Raw genomic sequence first — 12,683 nt, 5'->3', positions numbered from 1 at the left:
CGGAAGAAAGTGAATCGAGTTGCCTCCCGCCAGCCAGCCAACAACCAACCGGGATGCTGGCAGGGCGGAGAGGAAAGCGCCGGTCGCGTCGTATCGAATGCAGCTCATCAATCAGTCAATCGCTGCTGATCGTACATCGTACGCGCTGCACAAGTGGCTGAACAAGGTCATCAAGGCGTTTCGACGGCAGGGTGATGCAGCTGAGGAGCGCTCGCCACTTTTCCAGGCGTCCGGAAAAATCCAAATCGGCGTCGAGCCTTCGAGACTGGGTTTGATCTTGAACTTGGGTGCATCACGAGGGAGGAGAGCAGTCACTCCACGTGGTCCACTCGCCGTTTTCTTCTTCATCGCTCGATCGTTGTCGCGTTCGCGTTCACTTTCTTTCACTGCACTGCTGGTGCAAGGTGCAGCTGCATTGGGAGGAAGACAATCTGAAAGTAACTGGCGCGTTTTACTCTCGCAAGCACCATGAGAAACATGGCCTTCAGTCACGATGGGACAATCGTTACAAATTAGATTTATTGACTTACCGAATCACGATAAACGGTTAGCACCGGCACGAGCATAATGGCGACCTATCTACGTCGCGGTATTTATTCAAGCACGAGCATTTTCCCCCTTTTTGTTAATCTGCTTCAATCTTCTCCCGAACCCTTCTTGTTTCACGAACAAAACCACGGAGTGTGCGAGGGATGAAAATTTATCATCTCCCCGGGTATTACCATAAATATGCTACAACAAAATGTCGAATTGTGGTCGCTCCCTAAACCACACCGGTTAACCCGAGGGCTCAGTTGCTTGTCGCACTCATGGAGGCGTTGCTCATGCGAGAAGTGTCTACTGGCGTTTTGCGCCGTATCGCGAAGGGAGATCAGCGATTAATTAAATTATTGAAAACATTCTAACCATCACCATGGACCCCGGGGGGGACGTTTAGAACGTGGTGGCTGAAGGGTGGTCAATCATAATTAAACATGTTTTTACTGCAGCACCCCTGGAACGGCTGTCGCCAGGAAAACGCGGGTATTTCCGCGTCGCAACGTTATCTTGTTCTGGACGCGGGAACGCGTTTTTTTTGCATTTCCCTTTCTCGCTGAATGCCTCATGCTGTTCCCCCGGGTTTGATCTTACCGAATGGCTTGGTTTGCGTAGCAGGTTTCACACGCATGACTAGAGAACGCCTCCGGTTCTCTCTGTCTCCTGGAGGTTAGAAGCTGAGAAAATATTTTTCAATTAACCAGAATGAGGTCAGCCCGGTTGGCGTCACCCAGCGTGGTACAATCGTACGAATTGTGACCCCAACGCGTGCGATACGGATCAGCTTACGGCAGTGACGCGGGCGCAGCGATGGCGCCGATTCAAGGGGGCACGCTGGCACTGAAGATGTTCTCGCACCGTTTCGGTGCAGTTTGCTGGCCGGGAATTAGATATCTGCGATCGCTGAAACGTCACCCTTGGAGGATGGTGCAGATTATTACCGAGAAGATCGCCGATGCGCACGCCATGCGCCATTGCGCGGAGGTCGATTTTATGATCGGAATGCCCTTATGTGGCGGCCGGGTGTTGCGAAAGTCAAATGGATCTTGAACTAAATTAACGCGATCATCTGATGGGGGTTGGTGTAAAGACGCGCCGCGACAAATGGAGTCAAGTTTCTGTCCACCACGTGTCGGGCAGTCTAGGTGAGCGGCCAGGCCACATCAAGGGATTTTCGATCGCAAATTCCAATGGTTTGCTTGGTTAGGAAACACATATTTAACTTGGTTGTTGATGCTTCGATGTACTATCGTCAAAAAATAGGCTTTCCAAATTAACGGGCTCCTTAAAAATAAACGTTGCTGGATCCACCTGTAAATTAATTAAGTAGCTGCTTTTACGTGCTGCGGTTATAATACATTACGCACATCCCCATTATGTCCATTTTTATGTTCCGGGAAATCGTTCAGTGACAAATGAGGATGAGTAATTAGATCCACTATTTCTTTTTTATTAGATGAAGTTGAACAATTAAAAAATATGTTTATTTTATGTGCATTTTTTTAAATAAAAGCGAATTTCAGCCAGTTCTTGTCGTTGAAGGGTTGAATGAACGCTGCAGTTTCTCTCTTTGCTTTCTCTCTCTCTTTCGGCGCCTATGCTAACAGTAGGAATGAGCAGGAAATCTAGTGAAACGAAAATGAACCAATCCCCGTGCATTTAAGTTCATTTTCGTTCATTCGGTGGTCACCTTGCGGCGCGTTGGCGCACACGTTGGTGGTAAACTTACGATTTGGTCGTTGTAGGCGACGCACGTTTGCTTTTCTCTCGCCTTATTGCCGGTGCCGCAAAAGATTTAAAGAACCGCCAAAGTGTTTTGACTCGTGGAAATTGCGTTTGCGCGTGTGTGTTTTGTTTGATAAAAGCCAAACCCAATCCATTTCTTGGGCTTTCCTAGAGGAGGAGTGTGCAAAACCCGCAGAGACGAGCCTCCCAAACGTGTTCTGTGCTCTTGTGAGTGTGTGTACACCCCCGTCCAAAACAACCGTTTGATTCTGGTGCCGATTATCAAAGCGAAGGGTCGTCCTCTTCATCCTTATCAACGATCACGTGTGCCAGTGTGAGTGAGGCGTTTTTTGGTGTTTCGTTTGAAGATCAGCAACAAGAAGAGGTGCAAAGTGACCTAAAGTCCCCGAATCCCGTGCAGATCGATCTCCACGTTTTGCATAATAATCGTCGCGTGCGTGTTTTGTGGCGTGCCGTGTATGTGTGTACTTGTGCGCATTTGCTGCGTGTGTGACCTACTTCTCGGTGGCAGGATTTCGATCAACGATCGAGTCGCCCCGTTAGCTAGCGCGAGTGATCGGAGCGAGCAGGAGCAGGTTGAAATGCTACATTTTGGGCCCCCTCCATGGTGGTGGTGGTGATCCTGCTCCGATAATCCGAAAGTGCCGTCGTTCGGTTGGCCATCGCGCGTGACAACAATCGAAAACAACGGAAAACCTGCCAACCTGTGGCACAGAGCAGCAACAGCAGCAGAAGAAGAAGAGGACGGGCCACAATTCGATGACTCGAAACTCGCTTGTAGCGGTCGGATGAAAGAAATCCAAGTGACGACACAACGACACAATCGAATCAGTCAGTGACACCCCTTCTTCGGTGGGAAGAGTGAGTTAAAGAAACAACGCGGGAAATTGAAACCCAAAAAAAATTCGAAAACGGAACCGCCCTCGGAACGGAACAAAATCGAGAGCATCTCGAGTTGGCCCCAGAGTGCGAGCAGAGCGGAACGGAAAGTGCAGAAAGATCCAAAATTTATGTTTTTTTAAAACACAACAACAACAACAACAGCCACAAGCAGCACACCGGACACACGGAGAACAGACCACCGGGGGAATCGAAAAGGTAAGCGACCATCAGCGACACGGCCCCACCGGGAAGGGTTGGAAGAAAGTTTTCTTTTCGATTGCGGTGCGGTGCTCGGTGATGAGAGTGGATTGCATTTTCTTTTTGTTTCGCTTTTTACTTTTGGCCACTGGCCACTGGTTCGTGTGGTGACAATTCATTTTGTGGGCCCGTTCGACAAGACTTTTGACCGTTACTTTGCTACGTAGCAAGCGGTGGATAGCGAAAGGATTTTCCTTTAAACGAGTGCCGATATTTACTTTCTCCCTCAAGAGAGAGAGAGAGAGAGAGAGAGAGAGAAGTGAGAACGGACACATCCGGCGCAGCACTGCTTGTTGTTGTTGTTGCTGAGGATGTTTTCATCCTCTTATCAGTGGCCGACGACGACGACGACGGTCCGGTGCCGGTGCCGGTGCCGCTGCCGGTCCATGGGGTTCGCTTTCACTACGCAAATGTTATTCCAAGACGGACCGTTCTTTAGAAGTTGTCTTCCTTGGTCTTCTGCACAGAGCAGGAGGACGTCATAGATTGTAAAGCGGATAATAAGCTTAGAAGAACCATCACGGGACCATCGGCATCACCCCAGCAGAGGTAGAGGTAATCGGTGTTTGGTGCCGGCTACGATCTTCGAGAAGGAATCGGCCAGAATCTTTACCAAATCCCGGGCCACGGGTCTCGAATGGGATGGGTTCGAGTGTTTTGTATACACAAATCGTGTTTGAGAAGGAGATTAGCAAACTGATGATGTGGTTGTGGACTTGGGAGCGTAAAGAATCACCAATCGATTCTTCGACCATCGAACGGTGATGGTGTTGAGCAAGGATTTAGAGTTTTATATAAATTCTTATCATGGTGTAGGGAAGCTTTATAACAGTTGCAATGGATCTGATACCTGTTTGCTTTGCAAAAACCCTTAAAATGTCACATAATTCTTCAACTACGATGTTCTAATTGAACAATCCAAACCAGGCCTGCCAGTCTGCTAAAACACAGAAAATGAATTAATTAGACAACCCACACCATCTCCCTAGTTTCGAGCTGCGCCATTCGTCAATCATAAACAAGCTTTCCCCAGAGAAAACATTCTACCTACATCTTCTCTTCCCCATTCGAGAGAGTTTTTCCGGCATTATTTTAAAATAAAGTAACAATCCCACGCAACCACCGGGCGGAAAGTAAATATTTTCAACCCGAAAACCTCGCTCCTGCTAGGCGCCCCCGTGAGAACGAGAAACGCGATATCCAGAACGGTGGTTCTGCACGCTGCGTGATCTTGGTATTGCTTACGCGCGCCGGCTAAACCAGACCTCCCAGCAGGTCAGCATCGTCGCCATTTAGCGAAAGGTTAACTTTTATGATCTGCAAACATATTATTTTTCGCTTCTTCATGGTCAACACGGTCCGGTATCGGGGTCCGGTGTGGCGTTTGGTTTTTGGGGGGCGGCGAAGAAGACGACGATAAAATTGGATCCCTTCTGCACCGAGGGATTTCGATTGCGATTGCCGGGAATGTGGTTCTGTGTTTTTCGCGGTTTTTGCCATTAGCCAGGCGGGGGTTGCGGCGTAAGGTCATGAAAGTCGGACACGGATCGTAATCGCCCGGCGGTGGTCGAGCACTGGACCGGTGGTTTCGAGGGAATGTTGAATTTCTTCCACGGCAGATGCGTCTGCGGGTGCGTTAGACCACATCTAATTCTTGGTACGTCTGCGTCGTCCTGTTATTGCGCATCACAAGTTCAATGAGAGTGTTTGAAATCTTTCAACAAGCTCTGCACTGTTTGGAAACGCATTTCGGTTTCACAAACATTTCGTTCCACGTTTCCACGTGGGTTTTTTTTTTCTCCCTCGATATCCATTCTATCCACTTTCCACTAGCGAGGTGGAACCCCTCGAAAAACGAGGAAAAGTAAAGCAAACCGCACAATCGAAGGCCAAGGGGGAACGCCACCGAGCTCGGGGCTGGTCCAGTGGAACGACCCTTCTTGAACGGGAAACGCGTGGACCGGACACGAATGCACTTGACCATGGTGTTGTGGCTGGACTTCAAGGTTTGTTTGTCCCCTCCACCACTCCCTGGTCTGCTAGTCACACACTGCCAGCAACATCACCAACCAACCTGGCTGGCCACCGTTCTTCTCCCTCTCTAAGGTGTTGCGATCCCCTCGGGCTGCGGACCGGCGAGAGCGGAGCGCCAATGATTATGAGGTCAGTCGTCGGTGGTACCGGTGGACCTCCCCTGTTGGATGGTGGCACATTAAGGCCTTAAGGGTGGCCCTGCCTCGAGCCCTGCCGCGCCTGGAATCGAAAAGTGATTATATCTCGCGCACGAAAGCGAGAATTTTACGTGTTTGAAAGTGAAAGAAACGACAACGCAGCGACGCAGCGGTGGGCCGTTGGGCGACGCCTGACGCTTTCTCTCACGCGGCCCCACGCGCTCGCTCGCTGGGCTCCAGGTCCAGGTCTTTGGCGAGAAAAAAGGGGAAAGTCACCGCCACAGACGGCACCACAGCCGGCCCAGCCCACCGCAGGGGAATCGTGTTTGCTTCCTCTTGCTGCACTCTCGCCTCGAGGCCAAGGGCTTGTTAGTGAATCTCGCCAGAGGTCTTATCTGTGTGAAGGGCGCGGAAGTAAGTAGCTGTTGTGTCTGGTGCGCTTGTGACACTTCTAGGGCTCGAGGTTAGTGCCGTTGCAGGGAATTGTTATTGGCAAATTGATGCATATCGATCAAATTGCGGATCAAACCAGGGCAGACACGCTGCCAGGTGTCCATTCCATGCTCCACCGGGGGTTTCGGTTTGAAAGGTTAATATGCAAACATAATTTAGAATTAGTGACAGCTTGTTATCTTGTTAGAAGTTCACTTCGACGGGGGTTTTGACCTGAATGACATCATGTTGGTGGCGATGATAGCGCTCAGACCACCGTGGTTACAATCTCAAATGACTCAGCCGGCACATTGATCTTTTGCGCTCAACTAATGCAGTTTTCGGACCATAAACTTAAAAGATATGAATATTCGTTCCGCTGTTCCGCATCGACAAAAGAAGTGCTATTGACCACATCGTGACGGGTCTTAATCCGAAAAAAAGTAATGGAATGCCTTTCTAGAACAGCTTCGCATTCCTCCGATTGGATTCAGCCCAGTTTAAACCTAATCCTGAAGAGACCCCATTTCAATAGATAGCACATCCATCAACGGATTAAAACCAACCAATTGTAATGTGCCTCATGTTCTGACTCTGAATGAAGTTAAGCCACAACCAACCACCCGGAAAGGCCGGTTCGCCTCTCCCGCGTAATTATTGGGATACGCTCGGCCTCTCGCGGCCTGGTTCGATAAACCACAGCCTTCTGGCAGCTGGCATCCAGGATGTCAGTGGAATTCCTTCTTCTTCCGTCGAGCCTTATTCGCTGCAAGCTTCGGGTGGCTGCTGAGTCATGAGTTACGAAACTTCCCCCGGCGTTCAGACCTTGAGCAGTTCCAGAGGAAGCAAGGCAGAGAGAGAGAGGGCACGAAAGAAGCAATGTTTCGATGGAGAATTTCCGGCGTAACCGGATTATCGAGGGCCACACGGGAAGATGAGATCGAAGCCCTTCCCTTTGCGGTGGTGCGAAAGTTCGTGACATTTTGAGATCAAGTCCGGTGACCGTTGCGCCCATTTGGCACCTTGTACCCTTGTTGGCCAATGTGGGGGATTCAAACTGATTGTCGGTTCGGGCACTTCGAAAATGGCTAGAGTTATTCAAGGTGAGTCTGGGTGGTAGCTGTAGGCGATACAACGATGCAAGATCATGATGCTGATGACGCTGATGCTGTTCGGAGCTCCAACCTCCACTCCGCCCTAAATGAACCACATTTATTCGACATTAACCAGGGGCACTGGTCAGCATCGACATGATTGGTGGTAATAAATTGAACGGGAAAATGATACACTATTACAGGGCCCCTTATAGTTGGCCTGCAGCCAACTGGTTGTGACGATGGATTGATTGGACGTTGGAGTGAATTGTAAACGGTTGAAATCCACTTGCAGCATTGGCAGTTCCACTTTGACCTTTGGCCTAAGACATGGTTTTAACGTTTGTGCTGGCATCATACAGATTCCTTAAGCCGTTATCTCTAAGGATGTTCATTAATTCCACGACGACAACGTAATGTTAAACCCGGACTGAAGCTTGGAGCCAGTTAATTGCTGTCCCACGCGAAACAGTTAACATTCATGTGAGAAGCACCACCAGATTGTCGTCAACAAGAATTAGGCAAGCTCCGCACGATGAATGGGATCCTTTGTACTTTTGATAAACCAGAAGCCAGCGCAGGCACGTGTCTTCAGTTCCACTGTGCAAACATCCGGCTTGTCAATTCGCCTATTCAACGCTGTCAGAAAGTCTAAATTGCAAATTCCCACTCACGTTAGTGAGTTCGTCAACGCATTTTACGACTTCATTAGCGGTTTGTCATGCGAATTGAGCAGTATTTCAATTTGAGGCTTTCCCCCTGTAAGCCCAATGCGCTCGGTAACAGCTGCTTCTTCGGCATTTTTGGTGTTGTCAGCTTAAAACCTCAACTGTCACTGTCCCAATGGCAGGATTTGTGTCAGGATCACTGAATGCTGCTGATCTGCTGCACCTTGCGCTTAAAAATTCATTACCGAAGGTCGGCGCATGGATGAAATACCAACTGCAGCAAGATTAATTAGTCATTCCACAACCAAGCGAGAACGGCAGCATACGGCATACTGGCAGCACGCAACATACCACTCCACCAGATGTCCGGCAAGCCAGAGAGCGAGGTTTCGTTCGTGTGTTTGTGTGCGGTCTGTGTTTTGGGCCAGGCGAGCCTTGCGCGTGTCCGTTCCCTTCACCAACCATCCTGCCATAAAAAAACAGGTAGCGTCCCTGTTGACCATTCTACCAATCTACCGCAGGAGCTTATCTCTCTTGGTCCTGTTGTCCGAGCTGTCCCTCGCCAGGGAGAACACATGTAAACTGATAATTACAGCTCCGGTTTTACCGGCGACCTACAAGTGATGGTGAGTGACGACCAAATACCGAATAGGATTGCGTTCGTTCGTTCGTTCGTTCGTTCGTGTGCCATGTGGTCACAGAGGGTAATGTTTGATGGTTCGTGGTTTATGGAACTACGGGGAAGCCCTTTTCAAGTCGATTGATGTAATCAAGTGCGGGCCAGAGTGTGACATTTCGAGATGCGAGACCGACCGGTACGCTCCCTAGACGACGACGACGACGACGACGACGATGGTTGATTGATGAGCTCTTGATGGTAGCCACAGGACAGGATGAGCATTACTGCGTGGCCCATGGTTTGCAGTACGGAGCCGCTCATTATCGTGTGCTGTTTTATCATCTAATTGAATCGTACAGTCTTAAAAGGTTCAACACAAATTGAAGATTATCTTTCATTTTATTCGTTTAATGGATTCGTTTGAAGCCCCGGCGAACCGTTTGACATTCAGCTTCAAATAGACGCATCCGTTTACCTGTTCCGACGAGTGTTTGACATTAACAAGCGGCCGCTTCCTTGCCATTCGGTCCCGGGACTTGTGTTTTTTGTTCAATTTTCGCAGCACCCATACCGGTCATAAATGAGAAACGAGCGACAAGCTTGCCAAAAAGCTGAATATTACCTGGCAAGACAGAGCCTTAATTCATTTTTGGACCACCAACCACGGCAAAGCCAGCCAGAGAGGATGAGGTCTTTGCAAATGTCAATTTCTGGGATTTGCATAAGGCGACCGACCCCATGGTCCGCCTGGTCCGGGTGACAGAAAGCGTGGGTCCAAAATAGTCAACAAAAGAAACTCAATAAACTTCACTTCCTCTCCACCGTGCTTCAGAATTCAAATTGGCCCTTATATTTTTGCCAATTTTCCCACACAATTCCGGGATCGCTTTGCAACGAGACGAGGTCGCCGGCCAAGCGCAGCATCATCGCAGGCCAGACTTTATGCTGAACTTCCTTCGCCCGGGCCTGGGCCGGGCCGTGCCGGGCTGGCCGTGAGAAGACGTGCATACATAATTACTACCGTAATCCGCCCTCCGGGCTTTTCCTTTCGCTCACATTCCGTTCTCGTCCATCATGGCAAGTTCTCGGACGCAGACGGCTGACGCGCTTTGAGGCGATTTCGTCTTCTTCGCCGCGTTCGGAGGAGAGCTGCAGGAGCTTTTGAGTGAGCGAACGTCCAACGGAGCCCGGCATCCGTAATGACTGTATCTAATTAGTCACATTTAATGCGGATGGCCCATCCCTCGACGATCTCGAATCGACGATCGCATCACCATGGTTTCGTGATCCGCATCAAACGGCCATCTGCTGTTCTGTTCCCTCCTGTTCAGGGCATCTCCGTCTGTGCCTTCCTGTGTCTTTTTTTTATCGTGGAGAATCGAAACAATTTGAATCGCATTTTATTAACGTGATTTACAAACATAAATATGACGAAAAGAAGCACCTTAATAGCACACCAGGAGTGGCTACAAAACATTATTCTAAAATGTGTTTAAAGTGAGAACACCGCTTTAGATCCCGAAGATGATGCAGGAAGCCATGTGTAATTTATACCATTTAATTCAATCGCTATCTGCAATCGTCCATCCAATCCGCGCGATTGTTATGCATTCTAAAACAGCGCAAAGTTGTCAAAATGCTGCTGAGAATGAGCGATCTTCAAGATCCACAAGATAAAGAAGACAACACAACGTGAACGCGGAAGGATTAGAATCACAAGAACCGCCATAGAAGTGGTGGCCTCGTAAAAAAGGTCAACGCAACATAAAGCTTCGTCAGTGTGTGAGGTGTACGGTGGTTGGTGCTATTCCGAGTCTTCCTCGCCTAATCAGCTCCACGCCTAATGGAAGTGCGTCGAGTTCGCGTTCCTCGCTGCTGTACGGTGTTTTCGGTGGCTTCAGTCACGGAGCGATGCCAGAGACGGATCGCATGGTGTTGAAGCACTGCACTTTCATTAATCTTTCCGTCCTATCGGACCGTCGTCGTCTGTGAAGGTCGCTACGCCATTGCATACCGGCTACGGTGGACGAGCTGATGTAACGCGCATTCCGCGTTGGATAAGTCCCGATTGAGCGGCATCCATTCGCCTAATGAAAGTGGAAGATCATTATCCAGCTGTAAGAACGAAGTGGCGTAGGGTAGATTAACCCAAACCTTTCTCTCGCTCGCAGGGAGGAACAAGTGGCGATGAAAATGAAAACTGAAATTTTATTAATTCCATCTATCCTTTGCCCTCCTAGTGCCTTGATGCACCGATAGGCCTCAGGATGGGCGTTTACGAAAGTAAAAGCTTCGAGAAGGCTTCACATCTTGCCTCCACGCCGTTTGGTAATGAATTCTTCTTTGGATGACGCCTTTCCATCATTTTACGCACGAGTACGTCGCGGGAAAGATTGCCGGGAACTGAGCGAGCATTTTCGTTTTGATTAAAGATGCCTAGCATGAGGCACTCCGGGAATTAATGAGCCGAAGTGGAAGTTTTTGGTCGTTTTTGAACGAGATTAAAGATGAGTTATTGGGATTTGATTTTGGGCCAGCAAGCTCTCGTTATCAAACAGTGAATTGGAATGCTTGTTTTGATGTTGGACAAACAAGTCCAAATACTAAACAGAAAGCAACAGTGTTTAGCTGCGGATAGCAAAATGCTGGAAGTGTTCCTATCCTAAAGTTCAACCTAATCAGTCGCCCTCGATGGCGATCACTACACTAGCGCGATCGAATGCGCCAGGTGAGGCGGTCTCTATCCAGCCAAGGTTTACGATCTGCATAAATTGTTGCTGGAAAAGTTCAGTCGCTGCTCGGTCGCTGCTCGGTCGTCGCTACTAACCCTGTCCTCGGATTAGCTGACGAAGCCGCCACCGATGTGTCCGGCACACGGCGACCGACCGACACATATTGCAAACTTGACCGTATTTTCTGTGCCACTCAGCACCAGCAGCAGCACCGAGCAGTCAGCTGAGGCCGATCGTGCGTGCTGTTGGCGTGCGTGGCGGAAGAAGCCATCACAAACCTCCACTTCCCTGGAGACCCCCCGCGCACATTATGTTGGTGTGTGGGTCGCGAGCAGTTTTCACTTTCTGTTCTCACTTTCAGCGGTGACGGCGAACCGGTTTCGGTGTGGGCTGCGATTTGTGCTCCGCATTTTTTTACCATACTCACTCCCATTCCATGTTTTCACGATCACGGTGTGACCACGGAGGAGCGATGGCTAATCAAATCACGACAACGACACCGAGGGCCTGGTATGCGAGTCCCTTTTTTGGCGATCACCGAGGATGACGAGGAAATCGATTTGAATTTTATCATTTCACAGTCATCGGGTCATCGGGGCCTTCGAAGAGAGGTTTTTGGTGAAAGGAAATAGCCAAATGGCGAAACTATGCTGCTGCTCCAGGCGCATGACGTCGAAAAAGTAGGCCAAAAAGGGAGTGTCCGCAACTTATGGCCTCACGCAACTGTTCCGCTTAGTGGTGCAACTAAGCCAGAAAAATGTAAATTCCATTCGCAAACATTACTCGTCGTGGCGTCGTCTTCATCAACCGGGCCGGAGACGGAGGTCTGCTGCCAGCTGGTCGTCCCCTGATGCCTGTTTCATAACCACCGCCATCAAGCGGTGCAGCTGGCCCTCGACTGGCCGGGGAACCGAGGCCTCGACACCATAAACATGACTTGCGACATACCGACGTCGACGTCAGCCCGCTTTGCGTACCGGAACTCATCGCCGTTGCGCTTACGGTTAAGCATCAGAAGTATACGAATGGTGGACTGACTCGGAGACAGTTAGGTGGTGGTCCCGTTGGTGCTCCGTTCGGTAATTGCATCGATTGTACTGCATGAGCTCGCACCAGCCACACAATGACTATCATCAGTTGCGTCCCTCCTGTCCCCCTGTCGCTCTGCGCCTTTCTCCATTCGACGATTTGGTGACGGAAGTGGTTTTCTGGATGGAATCAAAGTGCTCAATTACTGACCACTGGACTGGACTGGAGGTTGGCTGTCAGTGGCCTAGTCGAAAGTGAGAGTACTATTGCAGCCCCGGCGTGCACTTGATGTTGTTCCGAAGCATGAAAGAGAGCTGGAGATTGGATTACGTACGCACCCACGTGTACACCCGGAACTGGCTCGTTTAGGGTTCCAGTGGCACAGCATAAATCCGATACCAAAACAATTCGTCTGTCATCGTGGACAGTGATTTTTGGGGCATTTCGGGAAGAAATTATGCTAAGCTGTTAAGCTGCTTACCTTGTTTGCCGTACGATGTGCGAAAAATTCGTTA

At 49.6% G+C, this 12,683-nt stretch overlaps 1 protein-coding gene across 1 annotated transcript in view; it reads left to right on the top strand.

Moving 5' to 3' along the window:
* Positions 1-2,274: 2,274 nt before the first annotated feature.
* LOC126575748 (mucin-12-like) overlaps positions 2,275-12,683 on the top strand; it is a 63,745-nt gene continuing 53,336 nt past the window's right edge. The window contains exon 1 of the mRNA XM_050236602.1: positions 2,275-3,381. The gene's annotated coding sequence lies outside the window, so the exon portion shown is untranslated. The remainder of the gene's footprint in view (positions 3,382-12,683) is intronic.

The sequence above is a fragment of the Anopheles aquasalis genome, chromosome 3, assembly GCF_943734665.1.
Source record: "Anopheles aquasalis chromosome 3, idAnoAquaMG_Q_19, whole genome shotgun sequence".
Classification (NCBI taxonomy): Eukaryota; Metazoa; Arthropoda; class Insecta; order Diptera; family Culicidae; genus Anopheles; species Anopheles aquasalis.
This window is presented reverse-complemented; position numbering and strand designations above follow the sequence as displayed.